The 6,000-nt window shown below is 37.0% G+C and overlaps 1 protein-coding gene across 6 annotated transcripts in view; it reads left to right on the top strand.

Moving 5' to 3' along the window:
- The window catches only part of LRCH1 (leucine rich repeats and calponin homology domain containing 1), a 210,910-nt gene that overhangs the window by 166,215 nt on the left and 38,695 nt on the right, over positions 1–6,000 (top strand). The window lies entirely within an intron of this gene.

Consider the following 6,000-nt stretch of genomic DNA (forward strand, 5'->3'; position numbering starts at 1 on the left):
GCATGTGTAATTTGTTTTAATACATTTTAGTAGTCTTTTTCCTGAGTTATCTTTTGATGTCATCTTTCCTACTTGTAAAAGTGTACTTAGAATTGAGGTGCTCTTACTGATGATAATAATTAAGAATAATGTCTGATGGTGTCAAAAGTGAAAGCTGATTGATATACAGCAACATAATGAAAACAACAAGAAGTCATTTTGCAGTAGGAGGTCTTGCCTCAAACAAAGGGGGGAAGCTCATTCTCAGTCTGTAAAATGTTTGCTTTAGTTCACTATGCTATACATGTTGTGTTTTTCATGTAAAACAAAAAAAACTGAAGTGAAATATCTAAGTCCAGCCCAAAAGGATGTTGCCTATGCAGTCTTAAAATATCTGTTAAGGAGGACATGGAGGAAAACCCAATCATAGAAAAGTAGGGCTAGAAGGGTTATCTCCAGAGGTTGTCTAGTCCAACCCTGTGCTGAGGCAGGATCACCCATATTGAAACCATTCTGTCTAACCTGTTCCTAAAATACACAATCAACCTTGTCATACAATTATAGGGCATATTGTTCAAAGACACCAAAAGGAACTTAACCTGCCAGAGGTGAAGTGGAGAGACAAGAGCTGCTAGTGTCTTGCCGCTGCAAGGGTTGTTAAAATGCATTCAGGAGAACTGAGGAAGAGAGTTGTTCCCCCTTGCTACAAAAGAAGGCAAACTCTCCCAGAAACATCATTAGCAGGCCTTTCTGGCCACCTAGACATTTTACTTAATAGCATTTTTAACACCATCTCTTTCTCCAAGGAAGGAATTCAGAGGTGAAAGGAGAGTTTAGATATTTGTTTAGACAATAAGAGGTATCCTGTCAGAGTGAAATCAATATAAAAAAATATTAACCTACTTTGGCCTTCCTCAGGCATTGGTTTGTTCCAGACAAAAAAAGCAAATCCTATATTTAATGTTTGGGGGGAGAGGATAGGGAGTAGCTGTGCTAGTATTATTTATCCAATGTTAGCTGAGATCAATATGGGAATAGCTTGGATTATTGTGCTGGATTTGTTGCTTTATTTTTCTGGCGATGGACGTTATTGAGAGTTTTATCAGCCAGCTCAGCCAATATACTTTATCCCAGGAAGATTAAATTTCTGCACATTTGCAAGTACATGAGACCTATGAAACACTGCACTACCAGATGATAAATACATCATATCTAATAAACAAAACATTGCTTAAAATGAGCAGTTGTGCATTTTTGTCTCCACGATAACATATTCTTCTTTACCATCATCATTTTAGAGGTGCAAAATGTGGTTGGCTTAGGACTGTCCAGCTTGCTAAACACCACTTTGTAATAAACAAAGTATATATATACTATTAGAGAATACTTCTCACACATTCATCCAAACCCACTGCAGTTTGAAGCAAACCTTTATGAATGTGTTAAGTACTTGGCAGAGTGCAGGTATTGCTAATTCTCCCTGGTACATTATCATTGCTGGCAGTTGCTCAGTTCAGGATGATTCTCTACCATGTCTCATTAAGAGTCCAGTGCTTGACTGTAGAAGTTGCAGGTCTTTCCACAGGGGAGAATAGGCTGTATAGTGGGATTCCTCTCCTTTTTCTTTCTCTGCTCCCCCTTCTTTGCTTTGAGGGTATGTCTGTTGATCTGCTAGTTGATCCAGCCTACAGAATACTTCACATGATAACTTGAAATAGTCTTAGCACAGTTTGTTTCTGAAATTAATCTAAAAATAGATGGATTTCTTAGACAATACGTAGAAAGCATTGGCATGATTTAAAAAGTCATTGAGGTGATTGTCTCACAATTTTCTAAGATACTCACAAGTACACTGGTTGTTCAGAACTGCACCTTAGGATCTGTCCAAGTATTGGAATTCACATTTTTTTATGAAAATACTGTTACATAAAGTAGAGTAGTATGTAGCACATTTTCTGAATACTAAGCAAGGGACTATTGTGTGTGCTGAGCCGTTTGAAATAAAAACAGGTCTCTTGTAGCCTGTTATCTGGCAGCCAAGTACTCCCACTTGTCTGGCTTCTAAGACTAAAACATCACATCTGGAACTGAAGGATAAGACCCTTTTCTGAAGAGTCATAGAACATTTGGTGGCACTATTTATTCATAGCATATAAAAACATATATTGTTCTAAACTGGAATCTATAACTATATACTTTTGATACTTCTGACCTTATAATCTAAAGCCCTGAAATTCTGCCTTAAACAGAGAAAGCACTAAAAACTTATCTGAAGTTTATTTTAGTGAAGTATTAGCATCTTAACACCATCTTAGTCCTTTTTCACTACTGTTTCTGTTCACTGCTTTTTTAACTTTCACAAGTTTTGCTAACTGGAAGTTTGGACAATGTTTGGTAAGGCTTCCCAGTTCTTTCCAGTTCTGGAAAGTCTGTGACATCATTACCAGTCCTTGTCCAGTTTAAATGGTAGAGATTTATCTTCCAGAGCATCCATTTGTTTTAAAGATAATCCTTTTCAGCATAGGAAATGACAAATGGCTGGTGATCCTGGTGGATGTAGCACTTAAAAGATCTTACTGATCTACCTACAGGTGCATCAGTAGAGCACAGTTAGTATATTATTGAAGAAAAAACCCTGGTTGCTGCTGAAGAATGAAAGGGATTTTAGTGACATGCAAAAGTCTTATAACATTGACGTGGAGGACTATGTATTTTTTTTTTATTGGAAAAACAATCTGTTAACTTTTGGCTGTTCTTCACAATTTAGATTCTTGGGACCTATTATAGTTTTGTCCCTTTCTGTGACATAGCTACTAGTACAATAGATTATATGGGTTGATAGATTGCTGTACTGATATATAAGTAGAAGTCTTTTAAAATCCTGATTGGATTTTATTTTGCATTTTTAAATAATCAAGAGTATTTGCTCTCTGTTACCTTTGTCTTCTAAACTTATCCAAATTCTTCCCATTGTTTGTTTTGTATTTATTTTGTCCCATTTTGGTGGAATTTACAGAGCTATGGTTTTAAAGTCTTTAGATGCTAAGCTACTTACTGAACACTGTTTCAATTCAATCCGCACATAATTCAAACTTAAAACACAATTAATGTAGAAGTAACAGATTCTTTACTCACCCTTACCAGTATTTTAATAAAGTACTGGCGAGAATCAAAATCAGGAATTGCTTAGAGTTAGGGGTGAAAACTAGTCAAATTATTGTTATATCTTAACAAGGGGACTTGAGTTCTTCCTGCTGAAATACAGTTCTGCTCTTGAATTCATATGGGTTACCCACTGAAGTATATTAGTTTATTCCTAGTGTAAGGAGACAAACCACAAAATATGATTTACAACTTAAAAGGAAAATGTTTTTTAAGAATTAGACAATATGGAAAGTTTTCTGAGAATGCAGATAGTATGTTTGAATTCTGGAAGCATTCTCTTTTGCATTGCACTGCCATTTATGTTTGCACAAAGTGGCTGCAAAATGCTGCTATTCTGATTTGATCAAACATTAAATTTGTTTTGCATTGGTCTTCCCCAAGTGTAAAAAATCACAAGTGATGCAAGACAGTGGAGAATCAGGCCTATTAACCTTGATATCAGAATCAAGAAGCTACCTCATTAGCTGCTTAAATCTGGGGTAGCAGTCAATTTCAATTATATTACACCAGCTGAGTGATCCAGATTTATTCATTTTCCTTTTGCTTAAGCTTCTCTTGATAGGAATTTAGTAGGTAATATGATCTGTGCTAACCTGAGGTTAGCGGTGTAATTATACTGTCTTATTAGAACAAGAACAGTGCAGACAAGCTGAAGCATAGTTAGAACAGTTTCAAATCAGGGAGATTTCAGCCAACTGCAGATATTAGTGTTGTATATACCTTAGAAGTTTCAGGATATAATTTTTTATTAGGTCTCTGGCTTGATCACCACTCCTGATTTATTTAAAAGTTTGCTCTGCAATCTACCTAAGGTACCTGCTTGGTGCTGTCTACTGTCCTATTCTGACAACACCTTTGTGAGTTAGGGAATTTCTATTTATTGCCATTTTACAAGTGAGGATTTTACATGTTTAGGGTAGGGATTGGTAATGCTTTTTGGTAAGGAGCTGGAATTACTCAGCTTGGGATCTGGTTGCCTCTGCCATTTCTTCCTGCTGCCCAACTGCAGCACAGTGGAAGGAGAGCTCCTTTCCACTGGACCACCCCTCAGGTGCCAACTGTGGCCTGGTGTGGGCAGAATGCCTTGCCGCAGAACGCTGTTGAAGCCACAGCTCTGCAGGTCTAATTGAAAGGCTCCAGGGGCCGGAAGTTGCTGACCCCTGGTGCAGAGGATAAGCACTTTGCCTAGGAATTTGAACCCAAGTCTCCCAAGTGCTAGGCTAGTGCCTTAACAATTGGCTTGTCTTTCTGCTTAATGGTATGCAGATATCTCTAGCTATACATCTTTTATATATTAAAGAAATCTGAACTGAATGAATTAGAATAAACTATTATTGACAAATTTTCATCTTGCCTTGGCTTGTGTTTCTTATTACTTATAGCCTGTTTTGCCACCACAGATATTTGCAGGTATATAAATAATTTTTATATTATTTAATTTACTTGGTACTTGATAAGGCCTTTTTGGCACTTGATGGTACCTGCAAGTAAAGTCTTTGCCACAGTAAAGGCCCTGAATGATGTTACAAATTCATTTCAGGTGCAAAATGACTCCTGCTTAGCAATTGTAGGCACCCAACTGGGAATTATATAACATTAAATCTGCGCTTTACTGACAGACTAAATACAAGGGTATGAATTTTGGATTACACTAAATATTTTTGCCTATTTAATGTGAAAATCAAGCTAAAAATACATAACAAAATGTTATCAAGACTAACGTTATACCTTTTTTAGCCAGCTTAACTGACAAGAAATGTGGCCAGACAATAGTACTCTGATACTAATATCTGAAGGAAAAGTCTGGCTGAGAGATGCATCAATGGCAGTGATTCTTAGCCAGGGTGATGTGGCATCCTGGTGTGCCTTGCTATCCTTTCAGAGGTGCTGCAAGATGCCATGAAAGCTCTGTTAGGTGTGCAAATGTGATTCGTAAGATTAAACAAGAGATTTCAAATAAGAGTCCATGGTGTTAAAGGCATTCTGACCTGGTGTGGTCTTTTTGAGTTCTTGCAACAGGAAAATTGCTCTATTTTTCAGTAGTCAAAAATGAGTGAAAAGTAAGAGCTGTTTGAGAACCACAGATCTATGTGCTGTGGGCTCCCCCTGCAGGAGCAAACGACTAATGCAGAATAATTGCCTACACAGCATTACTGAAACTTCCGAATGAACCAACATTTTGTCTTTTATTTATGAGGTCTAGCAGAAACTTGAGACTGTTTTATTCACTTGTTAATTCAAGTAGCTTGTTTGCTTCCAGAATTGGCTATGCTCATCGTATATGATTCTTTGGTCTTACTCATAAGTGATATTTATTTTCCATAGGTAGATATTTGCTGGTTCTTCACATTTTATGTACAAAATGTAAAATTTTAGGCATCTGACTGTGTTTTGGGGATTGTCATTTATTAACCGCCCCCCCCCCAAAAAAAAACCTAGACAGTGATCATATTTATAAATAAATCCTATAGCAGAAGAAAATGTTTCACAAAGATCAAACGTTAGCATTCACTTGAGTCTTCTCTCACAAGACTTGTAACTAAAAGCGCAAAGACGGTAACTTGAGGGTTACCCAGTATGGTACATTCTTTCCTAATCCTGTACTATGTAAGCCCATTACAATATAGAAAGGAGGTTTTGTTTCTTCCTTCATCATCTCAAAAAGAAGATACATACCAAATAAAGCTGATCAACACTCTTATTTATAAGCATTAGTTTAGCAGATCCTGTAAGCAAGGATAAATAGAGCTGATAGACTGACGACAAGAAACAAGTTCCTCAGGGCTCGGTCCTTGGGCCTGCATTGTTCAACATCTTCATCAGTGACTTGGACAAGGGGGTAAAAAGCACCCTGTT

The sequence above is a fragment of the Crocodylus porosus genome, unplaced genomic scaffold (genome assembly GCF_001723895.1).
Source record: "Crocodylus porosus isolate Cpor-Errol unplaced genomic scaffold, CroPor_comp1, whole genome shotgun sequence".
Lineage (NCBI taxonomy): Eukaryota > Metazoa > Chordata > Crocodylia > Crocodylidae > Crocodylus > Crocodylus porosus.